Source organism: Lepisosteus oculatus, chromosome 14 (genome assembly GCF_040954835.1).
Source record: "Lepisosteus oculatus isolate fLepOcu1 chromosome 14, fLepOcu1.hap2, whole genome shotgun sequence".
NCBI lineage: Eukaryota > Metazoa > Chordata > Actinopteri > Semionotiformes > Lepisosteidae > Lepisosteus > Lepisosteus oculatus.
This window is the reverse complement of record NC_090709.1, coordinates 58,741,841-58,763,444: the sequence shown is the minus strand read 5'-3', so window position 1 is coordinate 58,763,444 and position 21,604 is coordinate 58,741,841. Positions and strand designations below refer to the sequence as shown.

General features: G+C 51.3%; 9 non-coding genes across 9 annotated transcripts; all 9 read left to right on the top strand.

The window, feature by feature from the left end:
* The first annotated feature begins 1,470 nt into the window (after positions 1-1,470).
* On the top strand, positions 1,471-1,542 carry trnap-agg (transfer RNA proline (anticodon AGG)). Its single transcript has one exon. It is a non-coding gene; the product is annotated as a tRNA-Pro (tRNA).
* Positions 1,543-3,651: 2,109 nt separating this feature from the next.
* Positions 3,652-3,723, top strand: trnap-agg (transfer RNA proline (anticodon AGG)). Its single transcript has one exon. It is a non-coding gene; the product is annotated as a tRNA-Pro (tRNA).
* Positions 3,724-5,840: 2,117 nt separating this feature from the next.
* trnap-agg (transfer RNA proline (anticodon AGG)) lies at positions 5,841-5,912 on the top strand. The gene has a single exon. It is a non-coding gene; the product is annotated as a tRNA-Pro (tRNA).
* A 2,125-nt stretch (positions 5,913-8,037) lies between these two features.
* Positions 8,038-8,109, top strand: trnap-agg (transfer RNA proline (anticodon AGG)). Its single transcript has one exon. It is a non-coding gene; the product is annotated as a tRNA-Pro (tRNA).
* Positions 8,110-10,226: 2,117 nt separating this feature from the next.
* Positions 10,227-10,298, top strand: trnap-agg (transfer RNA proline (anticodon AGG)). Its single transcript has one exon. It is a non-coding gene; the product is annotated as a tRNA-Pro (tRNA).
* A 2,117-nt stretch (positions 10,299-12,415) lies between these two features.
* On the top strand, positions 12,416-12,487 carry trnap-agg (transfer RNA proline (anticodon AGG)). Its single transcript has one exon. It is a non-coding gene; the product is annotated as a tRNA-Pro (tRNA).
* Positions 12,488-14,587: 2,100 nt separating this feature from the next.
* trnap-agg (transfer RNA proline (anticodon AGG)) lies at positions 14,588-14,659 on the top strand. Its single transcript has one exon. It is a non-coding gene; the product is annotated as a tRNA-Pro (tRNA).
* A 2,117-nt stretch (positions 14,660-16,776) lies between these two features.
* On the top strand, positions 16,777-16,848 carry trnap-agg (transfer RNA proline (anticodon AGG)). Its single transcript has one exon. It is a non-coding gene; the product is annotated as a tRNA-Pro (tRNA).
* A 2,117-nt stretch (positions 16,849-18,965) lies between these two features.
* trnap-agg (transfer RNA proline (anticodon AGG)) lies at positions 18,966-19,037 on the top strand. The gene has a single exon. It is a non-coding gene; the product is annotated as a tRNA-Pro (tRNA).
* Positions 19,038-21,604: the final 2,567 nt, after the last annotated feature.

Genomic DNA, 21,604 nt, shown 5'->3' with positions numbered 1-21,604 from the left:
CCTTCAACGCTTGACAACTGAAGGACATTCTCTCCGCAACGGAGGAGCACCTGTCAGAAGTCGCAGAAGCTAAACAAGAGCACCGGGCTTCCGGAGATCCGGACTCAGACCTGGAGGATGCGGGCATCGATCCCGCTACCTCTTGCATGCTAAGCGAGCGCTCTACCATTTGAGCTAATCCCCCTCGCTTCATGCGTCTCGGCATCATGTCTTACCGCCTCTGCCCCTCTTACCGGGCACCGCCCACTGCCCTTGGTCTGCAAGGCAGTCCTTTCAAGTGCGATGACGACGCTGAGACCTTCGTTGCCTATTGTACGAGCTGAACTTTTGTGCTCATCAATTCAACGCTCTTTCCATCAACTCATCTTGTCTTTTGACGCTTCGTGTTTTGCGCTCCTTTGACTATCGGCATATCGGGTGACTGCAAACACTGAAGTTCTTGCTTACGGAGTGTGGAACATTGTTTTCAAGTGATCGCTGTTCTGTCATGTTGACGCCGAGTGAATCTTTCTTTGGCAACATGGGCAGGCTGACAGCAGTGCGAGCGAAAGTAATGGCAAATTTCTTGACTTATTTCTGAATGTGAATGTTCTTTAGAAAAGGGATGCGGCGTTGCTTCTCGCCCGTGTAAAGGTCACGCATTCCAGACGTGGTTATGAGCGAACAGTTGCCGCAAGTGTTTGAAAAGAGCAAGAGAGGAAGCAGCCCTGCCCCGTGTGAGGATCAAACTCAGGCCCTTCAGATGACGAGACTGACGCACTACCAATTACGCCAACAAGCCCAGCTGCAGTACACACACCGGAAAGTTTGCCTCACATGGATTTCAGTCGCCCGTTCCCTAATCTTTAGACGCCCTCTGCTGTATGTTGCATTTGCCTTTTGATCTCACCGATACATTTTTGGTCTGTTTCTGTTGCGAGTCCGTCTTTCAGATCTCACCTAGCACAAGTCTCTGTGGCTGAAGTGGCCTCTCTGCTTCAGCATCGTGCCCTCACTCAGCCATTAAAAATGTCACTCGGACTTCTGACATGCTGACATGAAATGTCAAGAGAGAGGGGCGGAGTGACGCTTAAGCCAGAGAGAAGATGAAAAGGGGGCGTGGCTGCGAAACGCTTGACAGCTGCACGATGCTCTCCATGTAAGGCGGGACCACAGGCTAAAGGACGCCTTTCGGCACATCAAGCTCTAAGCACAGACCTGGAGGATGCGGGAATTGATCCTGCTATCTCCCACATGCAAAGCAAGCGCTGTACCATACAAGCCAACCCCCCTCGCTGGGACTTATGCCTCGGCGTCACCTAGTGCCGCTTGTTCCCCTCTTACCGGGCACAGTTCACTGCCCTTCGTCTGCAAGGCAGTCGTGTAATTGCAGCTTTCTTGACTTATTGATGAAGGTCTGACTGGACGAGCGAATGGCGCCTCTCCCCATCCTCAAGCTCGCTGACAGATTGAAATGGAAAGTGCTCCTGTGGCTCGTTGGTCTAGTGGTATGATTCTCGCTTAGGGTGCGAGAGGTCCCGGGTTCAACTCCCGGACGAGCCCTCGTGTGCTCTTTTCCTCCTCTTCCACAAGACTGGGAACTGATATCCACATCACTTCGCAGCGTCTGCTTATGGCAAACGATGGAATGTGACTAATGACTGAACGAGCCTGGTGAATTCTCATCACGTGGCACAATGAGAGCGTGCAGTCAGCTGTCCAAGGCGGCAACCTCATTGCTCGTTCAAAAGAACACGTACTGAAAACTCATCACCACTGTGTCGTAGATGAGCACCGCGATCGCTTGTTGTCATGCGTCCTTACTTGGGAAATGCAGAAGCAAAAACTGCCCTCTCTCAGCCACCGAAACGTGTGCGGCTCGCCTTGCGCTCTCTGCGCCTCACATATTTGTCGAGCTATCTGCTCTTCTTTCTGTTGAAGTAATCAAGTTACGGGGCGTCCTGCAGCCTATGATGTTCTCACTGAGAGCTTTCAAGATTTGAAGGAAAACTACGAGCTTGATGGCTCAAGTCGAACGAATGTGATTGTTAAGCAATCGATGATCAAAAGCACGTCTTCTAACAATTCGTGAGAGTATTATCAGCACTGTTTTCACTCGGATATACTTTTCACTTGCTAAGCTGACAAATTGGACGAGAAAATGCCGGAGACGCACTCAGTGCAGACTGAGGTTGGGAAGGAGGTGTGGCCCTTCAACGCTTGACAACTGAAGGACATTCTCTCCGCAACGGAGGAGCACCTGTCAGAAGTCGCAGAAGCTAAACAAGAGCACCGGGCTTCCGGAGATCCAAACTCAGACCTGGAGGATGCGGGCATCGATCCCACTACCTCTTGCATGCTAAGCGAGCGCTCTACCATTTGAGCTAATCCCCCTCGCTTCATGCGTCTCGGCATCATGTCTTACCGCCTCTGCCCCTCTTACCGGGCTACGCCCACTGCCCTTGGTCTGCAAGGCAGTCCTTTCAAGTACGATGACGACGCTGAGACCTTCGTTGCCTATTGTACGAGCTGAACTTTTGTGCTCATCAATTCAACGCTCTTTCCATCAACTCATCTTGTCTTTTGACGCTTCGTGTTTTGCGCTCCTTTGACTATCGGCATATCGGGTGACTGCAAACACTGAAGTTCTTGCTTACGGAGTGTGGAACATTGTTTTCAAGTGATCGCTGTTCTGTCATGTTGACGCCGAGTGAATCTTTCTTTGGCAACATGGGCAGGCTGACAGCAGTGCGAGCGAAAGTAATGGCAAATTTCTTGACTTATTTCTGAATGTGAATGTTCTTTAGAAAAGGGATGCGGCGTTGCTTCTCGCCCGTGTAAAGGTCACGCATTCCAGACGTGGTTATGAGCGAACAGTTGCCGCAAGTGTTTGAAAAGAGCAAGCAGCCCTGCCCCGTGTGAGGATCAAACTCAGGCCCTTCAGATGACGAGACTGACGCACTACCAATTACGCCAACAAGCCCAGCTGCAGTACACACACCGGAAAGTTTGCCTCACATGGATTTCAGTCGCCCGTTCCCTAATCTTTAGACGCCCTCTGCTGAATGTTGCATTTGCCTTTTGATCTCACCGATACATTTTTGGTCTGTTTCTGTTGCGAGTCCGTCTTTCAGATCTCACCTAGCACAAGTCTCTGTGGCTGAAGTGGCCTCTCTGCTTCAGCATCGTGCCCTCACTCAGCCATTAAAAATGTCACTCGGACTTCTGACATGCTGACATGAAATGTCAAGAGAGAGGGGCGGAGTGACGCTTAAGCCAGAGAGAAGATGAAAAGGGGGCGTGGCTGCGAAACGCTTGACAGCTGCACGATGCTCTCCATGTAAGGCGGGACCACAGGCTAAAGGACGCCTTTCGGCACATCAAGCTCTAAGCACACACCTGGAGGATGCGGGAATTGATCCTGCTATCTCCCACATGCAAAGCAAGCGCTGTACCATACAAGCCAACCCCCCTCGCTGGGACTTATGCCTCGGCGTCACCTAGTGCCGCTTGTTCCCCTCTTACCGGGCACAGTTCACTGCCCTTCGTCTGCAAGGCAGTCGTGTAATTGCAGCTTTCTTGACTTATTGATGAAGGTCTGACTGGACGAGCGAATGGCGCCTCTCCCCATCCTCAAGCTCGCTGACAGATTGAAATGGAAAGTGCTGCTGTGGCTCGTTGGTCTAGTGGTATGATTCTCGCTTAGGGTGCGAGAGGTCCCGGGTTCAACTCCCGGACGAGCCCTCGTGTGCTCTTTTCCTCCTCTTCCACAAGACTGGGAACTGATATCCACATCACTTCGCAGCGTCTGCTTATGGCAAACGATGGAATGTGACTAATGACTGAACGAGCCTGGTGAATTCTCATCACGTGGCACAATGAGAGCGTGCAGTCAGCTGTCCAAGGCGGCAACCTCATTGCTCGTTCAAAAGAACACGTACTGAAAACTCATCACCACTGTGTCGTAGATGAGCACCGCGATCGCTTGTTGTCATGCGTCCTTACTTGGGAAATGCAGAAGCAAAAACTGCCCTCTCTCAGCCACCGAAACGTGTGCGGCTCGCCTTGCGCTCTCTGCGCCTCACATATTTGTCGAGCTATCTGCTCTTCTTTCTGTTGAAGTAATCAAGTTACGGGGCGTCCTGCAGCCTATGATGTTCTCACTGAGAGCTTTCAAGATTTGAAGGAAAACTACGAGCTTGATGGCTCAAGTCGAACGAATGTGATTGTTAAGCAATCGATGATCAAAAGCACGTCTTCTAACAATTCGTGAGAGTATTATCAGCACTGTTTTCACTCGGATATACTTTTCACTTGCTAAGCTGACAAATTGGACGAGAAAATGCCGGAGACGCACTCAGTGCAGACTGAGGTTGGGAAGGAGGTGTGGCCCTTCAACGCTTGACAACTGAAGGACATTCTCTCCGCAACGGAGGAGCACCTGTCAGAAGTCGCAGAAGCTAAACAAGAGCACCGGGCTTCCGGAGATCCAAACTCAGACCTGGAGGATGCGGGCATCGATCCCACTACCTCTTGCATGCTAAGCGAGCGCTCTACCATTTGAGCTAATCCCCCTCGCTTCATGCGTCTCGGCATCATGTCTTACCGCCTCTGCCCCTCTTACCGGGCTACGCCCACTGCCCTTGGTCTGCAAGGCAGTCCTTTCAAGTACGATGACGACGCTGAGACCTTCGTTGCCTATTGTACGAGCTGAACTTTTGTGCTCATCAATTCAACGCTCTTTCCATCAACTCATCTTGTCTTTTGACGCTTCGTGTTTTGCGCTCCTTTGACTATCGGCATATCGGGTGACTGCAAACACTGAAGTTCTTGCTTACGGAGTGTGGAACATTGTTTTCAAGTGATCGCTGTTCTGTCATGTTGACGCCGAGTGAATCTTTCTTTGGCAACATGGGCAGGCTGACAGCAGTGCGAGCGAAAGTAATGGCAAATTTCTTGACTTATTTCTGAATGTGAATGTTCTTTAGAAAAGGGATGCGGCGTTGCTTCTCGCCCGTGTAAAGGTCACGCATTCCAGACGTGGTTATGAGCGAACAGTTGCCGCAAGTGTTTGAAAAGAGCAAGAGAGGAAGCAGCCCTGCCCCGTGTGAGGATCAAACTCAGGCCCTTCAGATGACGAGACTGACGCACTACCAATTACGCCAACAAGCCCAGCTGCAGTACACACACCGGAAAGTTTGCCTCACATGGATTTCAGTCGCCCGTTCCCTAATCTTTAGACGCCCTCTGCTGAATGTTGCATTTGCCTTTTGATCTCACCGATACATTTTTGGTCTGTTTCTGTTGCGAGTCCGTCTTTCAGATCTCACCTAGCACAAGTCTCTGTGGCTGAAGTGGCCTCTCTGCTTCAGCATCGTGCCCTCACTAAGCCATTAAAAATGTCACTCGGACTTCTGACATGCTGACATGAAATGTCAAGAGATAGGGGCGGAGTGACGCTTAAGCCAGAGAGAAGATGAAAAGGGGGCGTGGCTGCGAAACGCTTGACAGCTGCACGATGCTCTCCATGTAAGGCGGGACCACAGGCTAAAGGACGCCTTTCGGCACATCAAGCTCTAAGCACACACCTGGAGGATGCGGGAATTGATCCTGCTATCTCCCACATGCAAAGCAAGCGCTGTACCATACAAGCCAACCCCCCTCGCTGGGACTTATGCCTCGGCGTCACCTAGTGCCGCTTGTTCCCCTCTTACCGGGCACAGTTCACTGCCCTTCGTCTGCAAGGCAGTCGTGTAATTGCAGCTTTCTTGACTTATTGATGAAGGTCTGACTGGACGAGCGAATGGCGCCTCTCCCCATCCTCAAGCTCGCTGACAGATTGAAATGGAAAGTGCTGCTGTGGCTCGTTGGTCTAGTGGTATGATTCTCGCTTAGGGTGCGAGAGGTCCCGGGTTCAACTCCCGGACGAGCCCTCGTGTGCTCTTTTCCTCCTCTTCCACAAGACTGGGAACTGATATCCACATCACTTCGCAGCGTCTGCTTATGGCAAACGATGGAATGTGACTAATGACTGAACGAGCCTGGTGAATTCTCATCACGTGGCACAATGAGAGCGTGCAGTCAGCTGTCCAAGGCGGCAACCTCATTGCTCGTTCAAAAGAACACGTACTGAAAACTCATCACCACTGTGTCGTAGATGAGCACCGCGATCGCTTGTTGTCATGCGTCCTTACTTGGGAAATGCAGAAGCAAAAACTGCCCTCTCTCAGCCACCGAAACGTGTGCGGCTCGCCTTGCGCTCTCTGCGCCTCACATATTTGTCGAGCTGTCTGCTCTTCTTTCTGTTGAAGTAATCAAGTTACGGGGCGTCCTGCAGCCTATGATGTTCTCACTGAGAGCTTTCAAGATTTGAAGGAAAACTACGAAGGAAAACTACTGATGGCTCAAGTCGAACGAATGTGATTGTTAAGCAATCGATGATCAAAAGCACGTCTTCTAACAATTCGTGAGAGTATTATCAGCACTGTTTTCACTCGGATATACTTTTCACTTGCTAAGCTGACAAATTGGACGAGAAAATGCCGGAGACGCACTCAGTGCAGACTGAGGTTGGGAAGGAGGTGTGGCCCTTCAACGCTTGACAACTGAAGGACATTCTCTCCGCAACGGAGGAGCACCTGTCAGAAGTCGCAGAAGCTAAACAAGAGCACCAGGCTTCCGGAGATCCAAACTCAGACCTGGAGGATGCGGGCATCGATCCCGCTACCTCTTGCATGCTAATCGAGCGCTCTACCATTTGAGCTAATCCCCCTCGCTTCATGCTTCTCGGCATCATGTCTTACCGCCTCTGCCCTTCTTACCGGGCACCGCCCACTGCCCTTGGTCTGCAAGGCAGTCCTTTCAAGTGCGATGACGACGCTGAGACCTTCGTTGCCTATTGTACGAGCTGAACTTTTGTGCTCATCAATTCAACGCTCTTTCCATCAACTCATCTTGTCTTTTGACGCTTCGTGTTTTGCGCTCCTTTGACTATCGGCATATCGGGTGACTGCAAACACTGAAGTTCTTGCTTACGGAGTGTGGAACATTGTTTTCAAGTGATCGCTGTTCTGTCATGTTGACGCCGAGTGAATCTTTCTTTGGCAACATGGGCAGGCTGACAGCAGTGCGAGCGAAAGTAATGGCAAATTTCTTGACTTATTTCTGAATGTGAATGTTCTTTAGAAAAGGGATGCGGCGTTGCTTCTCGCCCGTGTAAAGGTCACGCATTCCAGACGTGGTTATGAGCGAACAGTTGCCGCAAGTGTTTGAAAAGAGCAAGAGAGGAAGCAGCCCTGCCCCGTGTGAGGATCAAACTCAGGCCCTTCAGATGACGAGACTGACGCACTACCAATTACGCCAACAAGCCCAGCTGCAGTACACACACCGGAAAGTTTGCCTCACATGGATTTCAGTCGCCCGTTCCCTAATCTTTAGACGCCCTCTGCTGAATGTTGCATTTGCCTTTTGATCTCACCGATACATTTTTGGTCTGTTTCTGTTGCGAGTCCGTCTTTCAGATCTCACCTAGCACAAGTCTCTGTGGCTGAAGTGGCCTCTCTGCTTCAGCATCGTGCCCTCACTCAGCCATTAAAAATGTCACTCGGACTTCTGACATGCTGACATGAAATGTCAAGAGAGAGGGGCGGAGTGACGCTTAAGCCAGAGAGAAGATGAAAAGGGGGCGTGGCTGCGAAACGCTTGACAGCTGCACGATGCTCTCCATGTAAGGCGGGACCACAGGCTAAAGGACGCCTTTCGGCACATCAAGCTCTAAGCACACACCTGGAGGATGCGGGAATTGATCCTGCTATCTCCCACATGCAAAGCAAGCGCTGTACCATACAAGCCAACCCCCCTCGCTGGGACTTATGCCTCGGCGTCACCTAGTGCCGCTTGTTCCCCTCTTACCGGGCACAGTTCACTGCCCTTCGTCTGCAAGGCAGTCGTGTAATTGCAGCTTTCTTGACTTATTGATGAAGGTCTGACTGGACGAGCGAATGGCGCCTCTCCCCATCCTCAAGCTCGCTGACAGATTGAAATGGAAAGTGCTGCTGTGGCTCGTTGGTCTAGTGGTATGATTCTCGCTTAGGGTGCGAGAGGTCCAGGGTTCAACTCCCGGACGAGCCCTCGTGTGCTCTTTTCCTCCTCTTCCACAAGACTGGGAACTGATATCCACATCACTTCGCAGCGTCTGCTTATGGCAAACGATGGAATGTGACTAATGACTGAACGAGCCTGGTGAATTCTCATCACGTGGCACAATGAGAGCGTGCAGTCAGCTGTCCAAGGCGGCAACCTCATTGCTCGTTCAAAAGAACACGTACTGAAAACTCATCACCACTGTGTCGTAGATGAGCACCGCGATCGCTTGTTGTCATGCGTCCTTACTTGGGAAATGCAGAAGCAAAAACTGCCCTCTCTCAGCCACCGAAACGTGTGCGGCTCGCATTGCGCTCTCTGCGCCTCACATATTTGTCGAGCTGTCTGCTCTTCTTTCTGTTGAAGTAATCAAGTTACGGGGCGTCCTGCAGCCTATGATGTTCTCACTGAGAGCTTTCAAGATTTGAAGGAAAACTACGAGCTTGATGGCTCAAGTCGAACGAATGTGATTGTTAAGCAATCGATGATCAAAAGCACGTCTTCTAACAATTCGTGAGAGTATTATCAGCACTGTTTTCACTCGGATATACTTTTCACTTGCTAAGCTGACAAATTGGACGAGAAAATGCCGGAGACGCACTCAGTGCAGACTGAGGTTGGGAAGGAGGTGTGGCCCTTCAACGCTTGACAACTGAAGGACATTCTCTCCGCAACGGAGGAGCACCTGTCAGAAGTCGCAGAAGCTAAACAAGAGCACCGGGCTTCCGGAGATCCAAAGTCAGACCTGGAGGATGCGGGCATCGATCCCGCTACCGCTTGCATGCTAAGCGAGCGCTCTACCATTTGAGCTAATCCCCCTCGCTTCATGCTTCTCGGCATCATGTCTTACCGCCTCTGCCCCTCTTACCGGGCACCGCCCACTGCCCTTGGTCTGCAAGGCAGTCCTTTCAAGTGCGATGGCGACGCTGAGACCTTCGTTGCCTATTATACGAGCTGAACTTTTGTGCTCATCAATTCAACGCTCTTTCCATCAACTCATCTTGTCTTTTGACGCTTCGTGTTTTGCGCTCCTTTGACTATCGGCATATCGGGTGACTGCAAACACTGAAGTTCTTGCTTACGGAGTGTGGAACATTGTTTTCAAGTGATCGCTGTTCTGTCATGTTGACGCCGAGTGAATCTTTCTTTGGCAACATGGGCAGGCTGACAGCAGTGCGAGCGAAAGTAATGGCAAATTTCTTGACTTATTTCTGAATGTGAATGTTCTTTAGAAAAGGGATGCGGCGTTGCTTCTCGCCCGTGTAAAGGTCACGCATTCCAGACGTGGTTATGAGTGAACAGTTGCCGCAAGTGTTTGAAAAGAGCAAGAGAGGAAGCAGCCCTGCCCCGTGTGAGGATCAAACTCAGGCCCTTCAGATGACGAGACTGACGCACTACCAATTACGCCAACAAGCCCAGCTGCAGTACACACACCGGAAAGTTTGCCTCACATGGATTTCAGTCGCCCGTTCCCTAATCTTTAGACGCCCTCTGCTGAATGTTGCATTTGCCTTTTGATCTCACCGATACATTTTTGGTCTGTTTCTGTTGCGAGTCCGTCTTTCAGATCTCACCTAGCACAAGTCTCTGTGGCTGAAGTGGCCTCTCTGCTTCAGCATCGTGCCCTCACTCAGCCATTAAAAATGTCACTCGGACTTCTGACATGCTGACATGAAATGTCAAGAGAGAGGGGCGGAGTGACGCTTAAGCCAGAGAGAAGATGAAAAGGGGGCGTGGCTGCGAAACGCTTGACAGCTGCACGATGCTCTCCATGTAAGGCGGGACCACAGGCTAAAGGACGCCTTTCGGCACATCAAGCTCTAAGCACACACCTGGAGGATGCGGGAATTGATCCTGCTATCTCCCACATGCAAAGCAAGCGCTGTACCATACAAGCCAACCCCCCTCGCTGGGACTTATGCCTCGGCGTCACCTAGTGCCGCTTGTTCCCCTCTTACCGGGCACAGTTCACTGCCCTTCGTCTGCAAGGCAGTCGTGTAATTGCAGCTTTCTTGACTTATTGATGAAGGTCTGACTGGACGAGCGAATGGCGCCTCTCCCCATCCTCAAGCTCGCTGACAGATTGAAATGGAAAGTGCTGCTGTGGCTCGTTGGTCTAGTGGTATGATTCTCGCTTAGGGTGCGAGAGGTCCCGGGTTCAACTCCCGGACGAGCCCTCGTGTGCTCTTTTCCTCCTCTTCCACAAGACTGGGAACTGATATCCACATCACTTCGCAGCGTCTGCTTATGGCAAACGATGGAATGTGACTAATGACTGAACGAGCCTGGTGAATTCTCATCACGTGGCACAATGAGAGCGTGCAGTCAGCTGTCCAAGGCGGCAACCTCATTGCTCGTTCAAAAGAACACGTACTGAAAACTCATCACCACTGTGTCGTAGATGAGCACCGCGATCGCTTGTTGTCATGCGTCCTTACTTGGGAAATGCAGAAGCAAAAACTGCCCTCTCTCAGCCACCGAAACGTGTGCGGCTCGCCTTGCGCTCTCTGCGCCTCACATATTTGTCGAGCTGTCTGCTCTTCTTTCTGTTGAAGTAATCAAGTTACGGGGCGTCCTGCAGCCTATGATGTTCTCACTGAGAGCTTTCAAGATTTGAAGGAAAACTACGAGCTTGATGGCTCAAGTCGAACGAATGTGATTGTTAAGCAATCGATGATCAAAAGCACGTCTTCTAACAATTCGTGAGAGTATTATCAGCACTGTTTTCACTCGGATATACTTTTCACTTGCTAAGCTGACAAATTGGACGAGAAAATGCCGGAGACGCACTCAGTGCAGACTGAGGTTGGGAAGGAGGTGTGGCCCTTCAACGCTTGACAACTGAAGGACATTCTCTCCGCAACGGAGGAGCACCTGTCAGAAGTCGCAGAAGCTAAACAAGAGCACCGGGCTTCCGGAGATCCAAACTCAGACCTGGAGGATGCGGGCATCAATCCCGCTACCTCTTGCATGCTAAGCGAGCGCTCTACCATTTGAGCTAATCCCCCTCGCTTCATGCTTCTCGGCATCATGTCTTACCGCCTCTGCCCCTCTTACCGGGCACCGCCCACTGCCCTTGGTCTGCAAGGCAGTCCTTTCAAGTGCGATGACGACGCTGAGACCTTCGTTGCCTATTGTACGAGCTGAACTTTTGTGCTCATCAATTCAACGCTCTTTCCATCAACTCATCTTGTCTTTTGACGCTTCGTGTTTTGCGCTCCTTTGACTATCGGCATATCGGGTGACTGCAAACACTGAAGTTCTTGCTTACGGAGTGTGGAACATTGTTTTCAAGTGATCGCTGTTCTGTCATGTTGACGCCGAGTGAATCTTTCTTTGGCAACATGGGCAGGCTGACAGCAGTGCGAGCGAAAGTAATGGCAAATTTCTTGACTTATTTCTAAATGTGAATGTTCTTTAGAAAAGGGATGCGGCGTTGCTTCTCGCCCGTGTAAAGGTCACGCATTCCAGACGTGGTTATGAGCGAACAGTTGCCGCAAGTGTTTGAAAAGAGCAAGAGAGGAAGCAGCCCTGCCCCGTGTGAGGATCAAACTCAGGCCCTTCAGATGACGAGACTGACGCACTACCAATTACGCCAACAAGCCCAGCTGCAGTACACACACCGGAAAGTTTGCCTCACATGGATTTCAGTCGCCCGTTCCCTAATCTTTAGACGCCCTCTGCTGAATGTTGCATTTGCCTTTTGATCTCACCGATACATTTTTGGTCTGTTTCTGTTGCGAGTCCGTCTTTCAGATCTCACCTAGCACAAGTCTCTGTGGCTGAAGTGGCCTCTCTGCTTCAGCATCGTGCCCTCACTCAGCCATTAAAAATGTCACTCGGACTTCTGACATGCTGACATGAAATGTCAAGAGAGAGGGGCGGAGTGACGCTTAAGCCAGAGAGAAGATGAAAAGGGGGCGTGGCTGCGAAACGCTTGACAGCTGCACAATGCTCTCCATGTAAGGCGGGACCACAGGCTAAAGGACGCCTTTCGGCACATCAAGCTCTAAGCACACACCTGGAGGATGCGGGAATTGATCCTGCTATCTCCCACATGCAAAGCAAGCGCTGTACCATACAAGCCAACCCCCCTCGCTGGGACTTATGCCTCGGCGTCACCTAGTGCCGCTTGTTCCCCTCTTACCGGGCACAGTTCACTGCCCTTCGTCTGCAAGGCAGTCGTGTAATTGCAGCTTTCTTGACTTATTGATGAAGGTCTGACTGGACGAGCGAATGGCGCCTCTCCCCATCCTCAAGCTCGCTGACAGATTGAAATGGAAAGTGCTGCTGTGGCTCGTCGGTCTAGTGGTATGATTCTCGCTTAGGGTGCGAGAGGTCCCGGGTTCAACTCCCGGACGAGCCCTCGTGTGCTCTTTTCCTCCTCTTCCACAAGACTGGGAACTGATATCCACATCACTTCGCAGCGTCTGCTTATGGCAAACGATGGAATGTGACTAATGACTGAACGAGCCTGGTGAATTCTCATCACGTGGCACAATGAGAGCGTGCAGTCAGCTGTCCAAGGCGGCAACCTCATTGCTCGTTCAAAAGAACACGTACTGAAAACTCATCACCACTGTGTCGTAGATGAGCACCGCGATCGCTTGTTGTCATGCGTCCTTACTTGGGAAATGCAGAAGCAAAAACTGCCCTCTCTCAGCCACCGAAACGTGTGCGGCTCGCCTTCCGCTCTCTGCACCTCACATATTTGTCGAGCTGTCTGCTCTTCTTTCTGTTGAAGTAATCAAGTTACGGGGCGTCCTGCAGCCTATGATGTTCTCACTGAGAGCTTTCAAGATTTGAAGGAAAACTACGAGCTTGATGGCTCAAGTCGAACGAATGTGATTGTTAAGCAATCGATGATCAAAAGCACGTCTTCTAACAATTCGTGAGAGTATTATCAGCACTGTTTTCACTCGCTAAGCTGACAAATTGGACGAGAAAATGCCGGAGACGCACTCAGTGCAGACTGAGGTTGGGAAGGAGGTGTGGCCCTTCAACGCTTGACAACTGAAGGACATTCTCTCCGCAACGGAGGAGCACCTGTCAGAAGTCGCAGAAGCTAAACAAGAGCACCGGGCTTCCGGAGATCCAAACTCAGACCTGGAGGATGCGGGCATCGATCCCGCTACCTCTTGCATGCTAATCGAGCGCTCTACCATTTGAGCTAATCCCCCTCGCTTCATGCTTCTCGGCATCATGTCTTACCGCCTCTGCCCCCATTACCGGGCACCGCCCACTGCCCTTGGTCTGCAAGGCAGTCCTTTCAAGTGCGATGGCGACGCTGAGACCTTCGTTGCCTATTGTACGAGCTGAACTTTTGTGCTCATCAATTCAACGCTCTTTCCATCAACTCATCTTGTCTTTTGACGCTTCGTGTTTTGCGCTCCTTTGACTATCGGCATATCGGGTGACTGCAAACACTGAAGTTCTTGCTTACGGAGTGTGGAACATTGTTTTCAAGTGATCGCTGTTCTGTCATGTTGACGCCGAGTGAATCTTTCTTTGGCAACATGGGCAGGCTGACAGCAGTGCGAGCGAAAGTAATGGCAAATTTCTTGACTTATTTCTGAATGTGAATGTTCTTTAGAAAAGGGATGCGGCGTTGCTTCTCGCCCGTGTAAAGGTCACGCATTCCAGACGTGGTTATGAGCGAACAGTTGCCGCAAGTGTTTAAAAAGAGCAAGAGAGGAAGCAGCCCTGCCCCGTGTGAGGATCAAACTCAGGCCCTTCAGATGACGAGACTGACGCACTACCAATTACGCCAACAAGCCCAGCTGCAGTACACACACCGGAAAGTTTGCCTCACATGGATTTCAGTCGCCCGTTCCCTAATCTTTAGACGCCCTCTGCTGAATGTTGCATTTGCCTTTTGATCTCACCGATACATTTTTGGTCTGTTTCTGTTGCGAGTCCGTCTTTCAGATCTCACCTAGCACAAGTCTCTGTGGCTGAAGTGGCCTCTCTGCTTCAGCATCGTGCCCTCACTCAGCCATTAAAAATGTCACTCGGACTTCTGACATGCTGACATGAAATGTCAAGAGAGAGGGGCGGAGTGACACTTAAGCCAGAGAGAAGATGAAAAGGGGGCGTGGCTGCGAAACGCTTGACAGCTGCACGATGCTCTCCATGTAAGGCGGGACCACAGGCTAAAGGACACCTTTCGGCACATCAAGCTCTAAGCACACACCTGGAGGATGCGGGAATTGATCCTGCTATCTCCCACATGCAAAGCAAGCGCTGTACCATACAAGCCAACCCCCCTCGCTGGGACTTATGCCTCGGCGTCACCTAGTGCCGCTTGTTCCCCTCTTACCGGGCACAGTTCACTGCCCTTCGTCTGCAAGGCAGTCGTGTAATTGCAGCTTTCTTGACTTATTGATGAAGGTCTGACTGGACGAGCGAATGGCGCCTCTCTCCATCCTCAAGCTCACTGACAGATTGAAATGGAAAGTGCTGCTGTGGCTCGTTGGTCTAGTGGTATGATTCTTGCTTAGGGTGCGAGAGGTCCCGGGTTCAACTCCCGTACGAGCTCTCGTGTGCTCTTTTCCTCCTCTTCCACAAGACTGGGAACTGATATCCACATCACTTCGCAGCGTCTGCTTATGGCAAACGATGGAATGTGACTAATGACTGAACGAGCCTGGTGAATTCTCATCACGTGGCACAATGAGAGCGTGCAGTCAGCTGTCCAAGGCGGTAACCTCATTGCTCGTTCAAAAGAACACGTACTGAAAACTCATCACCACTGTGTCGTAGATGAGCACCGCGATCGCTTGTTGTCATGCGTCCTTACTTGGGAAATGCAGAAGCAAAAACTGCCCTCTCTCAGCCACCGAAACGTGTGCGGCTCGCCTTGCGCTCTCTGCGCCTCACATATTTGTCGAGCTGTCTGCTCTTCTTTCTGTTGAAGTAATCAAGTTACGGGGCGTCCTGCAGCCTATGATGTTCTCACTGAGAGCTTTCAAGATTTGAAGGAAAACTACGAGCTTGATGGCTCAAGTCGAACGAATGTGATTGTTAAGCAATCGATGATCAAAAGCACGTCTTCTAACAATAAATGAGAGTATTATCAGCACTGTTTTCACTCTGATATACTTTTCACTTGCTAAGCTGACAAATTGGACGAGAAAATGCCGGAGACGCACTCAGTGCAGACTGAGGTTGGGAAGGAGGTGTGGCCCTTCAACGCTTGACAACTGAAGGACATTCTCTCCGCAACGGAGGAGCACCTGTCAGAAGTCGCAGAAGCTAAACAAGAGCACCGGGCTTCCGGAGATCCAAACGCAGACCTGGAGGATGCGGGCATCGATCCCGCTACCTCTTGCATGCTAAGCGAGCGCTCTACCATTTGAGCTAATCCCCCTCGCTTCATGCTTCTCGGCATCATGTCTTACCGCCTCTGCCCCTCTTACCGGGCACTGCCCACTGCCCTTGGTCTGCAAGGCAGTCCTTTCAAGTGCGATGACGACGCTGAGACCTTCGTTGCCTATTGTACGAGCTGAACTTTTGTGCTCATCGATTCAACGCTCTTTCCATCAACTCATCTTGTCTTTTGACGCTTCGTGTTTTGCGCTCCTTTGACTATCGGCATATCGGGTGACTGCAAACACTGAAGTTCTTGCTTACGGAGTGTGGAACATTGTTTTCAAGTGATTGCTGTTCTGTCATGTTGACGCCGAGTGAATCTTTCTTTGGCAACATGGGCAGGCTGACAGCAGTGCGAGCGAAAGTAATGGCAAATTTCTTGACTTATTTCTGAATGTGAATGTTCTTTAGAAAAGGGATGCGGCGTTGCTTCTCGCCCGTGTAAAGGTCACGCATTCCAGACGTGGTTATGAGCGAACAGTTGCCGCAAGTGTTTGAAAAGAGCAAGAGAGGAAGCAGCCCTGCCCCGTGTGAGGATCAAACTCAGGCCCTTCAGATGACGAGACTGACGCACTACCAATTACGCCAACAAGCCCAGCTGCAGTACACACACCGGAAAGTTTGCCTCACATGGATTTCAGTCGCCCGTTCCCTAATCTTTAGACGCCCTCTGCTGAATGTTGCATTTGCCTTTTGATCTCACCGATACATTTTTGGTCTGTTTCTGTTGCGAGTCCGTCTTTCAGATCTCACCTAGCACAAGTCTCTGTGGCTGAAGTGGCCTCTCTGCTTCAGCATCGTGCCCTCACTCAGCCATTAAAAATGTCACTCGGACTTCTGACATGCTGACATGAAATGTCAAGAGAGAGGGGCGGAGTGACACTTAAGCCAGAGAGAAGATGAAAAGGGGGCGTGGCTGCGAAACGCTTGACAGCTGCACGATGCTCTCCATGTAAGGCGGGACCACAGGCTAAAGGACACCTTTCGGCACATCAAGCTCTAAGCACACACCTGGAGGATGCGGGAATTGATCCTGCTATCTCCCACATGCAAAGCAAGCGCTGTACCATACAAGCCAACCCCCCTCGCTGGGACTTATGCCTCGGCGTCACCTAGTGCCGCTTGTTCCCCTCTTACCGGGCACAGTTCACTGCCCTTCGTCTGCAAGGCAGTCGTGTAATTGCAGCTTTCTTGACTTATTGATGAAGGTCTGACTGGACGAGCGAATGGCGCCTCTCCCCATCCTCAAGCTCACTGACAGATTGAAATGGAAAGTGCTGCTGTGGCTCGTTGGTCTAGTGGTATGATTCTTGCTTAGGGTGCGAGAGGTCCCGGGTTCAACTCCCGGACGAGCTCTCGTGTGCTCTTTTCCTCCTCTTCCACAAGACTGGGAACTGATATCCACATCACTTCGCAGCGTCTGCTTATGGCAAACGATGGAATGTGACTAATGACTGAACGAGCCTGGTGAATTCTCATCACGTGGCACAATGAGAGCGTGCAGTCAGCTGTCCAAGGCGGTAACCTCATTGCTCGTTCAAAAGAACACGTACTGAAAACTCATCACCACTGTGTCGTAGATGAGCACCGCGATCGCTTGTTGTCATGCGTCCTTACTTGGGAAATGCAGAAGCAAAAACTGCCCTCTCTCAGCCACCGAAACGTGTGCGGCTCGCCTTGCGCTCTCTGCGCCTCACATATTTGTCGAGCTGTCTGCTCTTCTTTCTGTTGAAGTAATCAAGTTACGGGGCGTCCTGCAGCCTATGATGTTCTCACTGAGAGCTTTCAAGATTTGAAGGAAAACTACGAGCTTGATGGCTCAAGTCGAACGAATGTGATTGTTAAGCAATCGATGATCAAAAGCACGTCTTCTAACAATTCGTGAGAGTATTATCAGCACTGTTTTCACTCGGATATACTTTTCACTTACTAAGCTGACAAATTGGACGAGAAAATGCCGGAGACGCACTCAGTGCAGACTGAGGTTGGGAAGGAGGTGTGGCCCTTCAACGCTTGACAACTGAAGGACATTCTCTCCGCAACGGAGGAGCACCTGTCAGAAGTCGCAGAAGCTAAACAAGAGCACCGGGCTTCCGGAGATCCAAACGCAGACCTGGAGGATGCGGGCATCGATCCCGCTACCTCTTGCATGCTAAGCGAGCGCTCTACCATTTGAGCTAATCCCACTCGCTTCATGCGTCTCGGCATCATGTCTTACCGCCTCTGCCCCTCTTACCGGGCACCGCCCACTGCCCTTGGTCTGCAAGGCAGTCCTTTCAAGTGCGATGACGACGCTGAGACCTTCGTTGCCTATTGTACGAGCTGAACTTTTGTGCTCATCAATTCAACGCTCTTTCCATCAACTCATCTTGTCTTTTGACGCTTCGTGTTTTGCGCTCCTTTGACTATCGGCATATCGGGTGACTGCAAACACTGAAGTTCTTGCTTACGGAGTGTGGAACATTGTTTTCAAGTGATCGCTGTTCTGTCATGTTGACGCCGAGTGAATCTTTCTTTGGCAACATGGGCAGGCTGACAGCAGTGCGAGCGAAAGTAATGGCAAATTTCTTGACTTATTTCTGAATGTGAATGTTCTTTAGAAAAGGGATGCGGCGTTGCTTCTCGCCCGTGTAAAGGTCACGCATTCCAGACGTGGTTATGAGCGAACAGTTGCCGCAAGTGTTTGAAAAGAGCAAGAGAGGAAGCAGCCCTGCCCCGTGTGAGGATCAAATTCAGGCCCTTCAGATGACGAGACTGACGCACTACCAATTACGCCAACAAGCCCAGCTGCAGTACACACACCGGAAAGTTTGCCTCACATGGATTTCAGTCGCCCGTTCCCTAATCTTTAGACGCCCTCTGCTGAATGTTGCATTTGCCTTTTGATCTCACCGATACATTTTTGGTCTGTTTCTGTTGCGAGTCCGTCTTTCAGATCTCACCTAGCACAAGTCTCTGTGGCTGAAGTGGCCTCTCTGCTTCAGCATCGTGCCCTCACTAAGCCATTAAAAATGTCACTCGGACTTCTGACATGCTGACATGAAATGTCAAGAGAGAGGGGCGGAGTGACGCTTAAGCCAGAGAGAAGATGAAAAGGGGGCGTGGCTGCGAAACGCTTGACAGCTGCACGATGCTCTCCATGTAAGGCGGGACCACAGGCTAAAGGACACCTTTCGGCACATCAAGCTCTAAGCACACACCTGGAGGATGCGGGAATTGATCCTGCTATCTCCCACATGCAAAGCAAGCACTGTACCATACAAGCCAACCCCCCTCGCTGGGACTTATGCCTCGGCGTCACCTAGTGCCGCTTGTTCCCCTCTTACCGGGCACAGTTCACTGCCCTTCGTCTGCAAGGCAGTCGTGTAATTGCAGCTTTCTTGACTTATTGATGAAGGTCTGACTGGACGAGCGAATGGCGCCTCTCCCCATCCTCAAGCTCGCTGACAGATTGAAATGGAAAGTGCTGCTGTGGCTCGTTGGTCTAGTGGTATGATTCTCGCTTAGGGTGCGAGAGGTCCCGGGTTCAACTCCCGGACGAGCCCTCGTGTGCTCTTTTCCTCCTCTTCCACAAGACTGGGAACTGATATCCACATCACTTCGCAGCGTCTGCTTATGGCAAACGATGGAATGTAACTAATGACTGAACGAGCCTGGTGAATTCTCATCACGTGGCACAATGAGAGCGTGCAGTCAGCTGTCCAAGGCGGCAACCTCATTGCTCGTTCAAAAGAACACGTACTGAAAACTCATCACCACTGTGTCGTAGATGAGCACCGCGATCGCTTGTTGTCATGCGTCCTTACTTGGGAAATGCAGAAGCAAAAACTGCCCTCTCTCAGCCACCGAAACGTGTGCAGCTCGCCTTGCGCTCTCTGCGCCTCACATATTTGTCGAGCTGTCTGCTCTTCTTTCTGTTGAAGTAATCAAGTTACTGGGCGTCCTGCAGCCTATGATGTTCTCACTGAGAGCTTTCAAGATTTGAAGGAAAACTACGAGCTTGATAAAAGAATCAATTTAAATGTTTCTTGAAAAACGGATCCTTCTAAATATCGGAAGTCCAACGTCTCATGGAAACTGTCTGTGTAACGGTCTAACGTGATAACGTGATAACCACTACACTCTGGAAACGGTGGGAAATTGTGCCCAGTGGCCCAGTGCTGAGCTACGCCAATGCTATTCAGGGGCCAATGCTATTCGATGTGAATTGAATGCTATTCAACTTGCCAATGCTATTCAGGGGTGGAAAAGGGTGGAGCCGTGTGTGTCTTTTGTTCAAAGACACCCCCATCTCAGAGCCGGAAGTACAGGCCTTCCTCCCGCAGGTCCACAAAGATGTTATTTTTTAAGAAGATTCTGCGAAAGTCGGCCATCCGCCTCTCAGCCCTGCAGTAGGCCAGGCTGAGAGAGAAGCAGTCCTTCACCCTGGCAATGCACAGCCTGACAAGGTCTGGCTTCAGGCCATTGTACATCATGAGGTTCCTCCTCTCCCAGACAGCTGTCCTCGTTAGGCTGAGGAGGAGGTTCACTAAAATGGCGTTAACCCCCCTCTCAGACCCGCGGTACCCAAAGAGGAACAGCTCTTTCCAGGGCACCCCGTCAAGAACAGCTCCTCGAACAGAGCGAAACAGGCCATCCAGCAGATCCGTCAAGTATGCCCTGGCTCGAGCTGGGGGAAGATCTTACCCCAGAACACCTCTGAGACCGGCACTCTGAAGCGTTTCGCCACCATCAGCCTGTAGAACATGCTGGTCGTGAACCCCAGGAGGTCCACCCCACGGTCCCCCCACTTCACCCTCAGCTCCGGCCAGGCTGGGCCTGCTGCCCCGTCTTGTAGATGGAGCTTCTCCAGCCAACTGTCCGGGAGACCGAGTTTGAGCTGCTCGTAATCCTGACGGATCTTACTGACAGGCAGCTCGTCGTCGACCTCTCGCACAGCGTCGACAATAGCCTGGATGGGCAGAAATCCGTCCTTTACTTCATAAAGAAGATCCTTGACCTTGGATATGCCAGCCTCGTAGAGCTGCCTGTTCCATCGAGACACCAGCAGGGGGTCGAGGAACAGAGGCTGTTCCAGAATCTGGGCCCGGGTCTCCGGCGTGTAGGAGACATGCTGGGACATGAACTACCCCCTCGCCAGCAGGACCTCCCTGTAAAAGGAGGGCAGATGTTTTATCAACCCCGGAGTCAGCCTCACCAGGAGAGTCTCCTGCCCCAAGCCCCCGCAAGTCTCGAGGTAGCTTCCCATACCAATCTTCCAAATGCTGACATTATCCAGGTCAAGGAACTTCTTCACTACTTTCAGCCTAAAGCTTTTCAGCTTCAGGCCTACATCACACAGCTTCAGCCCACCCCTGGAGATTTTCCCAATGAGGGTGTCATGAGTGACCCGCGGAGGCTTCCCCTCCCACACAAATCCCACCACCAGTTGCCTAATCTCATTCTCTACCCGTTCAGGAAGAGGCATCACAGACAGTGGGTACCACAAGAGGGACAGGCACAGTGTGTTAACGAGCAGGACCCTTCCCTTTAGGGTCAGGGACCTGTGTCTCCACCGATTTAATTTGCCCTCATCTTAATGAGCTTCTCCTTCCACAGGAGAAGCCCAGTGGCCTGCTCATCAGCGTTAATGTAGATGCCAAGGACCTTCAGGTGACCCGTCTCAACCCTGAAAGGGAAACCGAAGAGCGGGGCAAGGTCTGCCCTCCCCACCGGCATGACCTCAGACTTCTCCAAGTTTACCTTGGCGCCCGAGGCAGCGCAGTAGGCCTGCACCACCTCTAAAATGGCCGAGATCTCCGCCACCTCTGCCAACGTCAGTCTGGTGTCGTCAGCATATTGGTAGATCAACGAGGTGGCGGTGCCCCCAGGCAAGGTCACTGGAAAGAAGCTCGTGAGGGAACCATTCACCTTGACACAGCTCACGATCCCCTTGTACACGAGCCTCACCCAGGAGATGAAGGCCTCGCCGAAGCCAAAGCTCTTCAAGACCTCAAACAGGAAGGAATGCTCCACCCTGTCGAAGGCCTTCTCCTGGTCCAGTTTCAGGACGTATCCACCCCTCGGCTGCTCCCGCATAAGGTCCACAATATCTCTGATGGAGCACACCGTG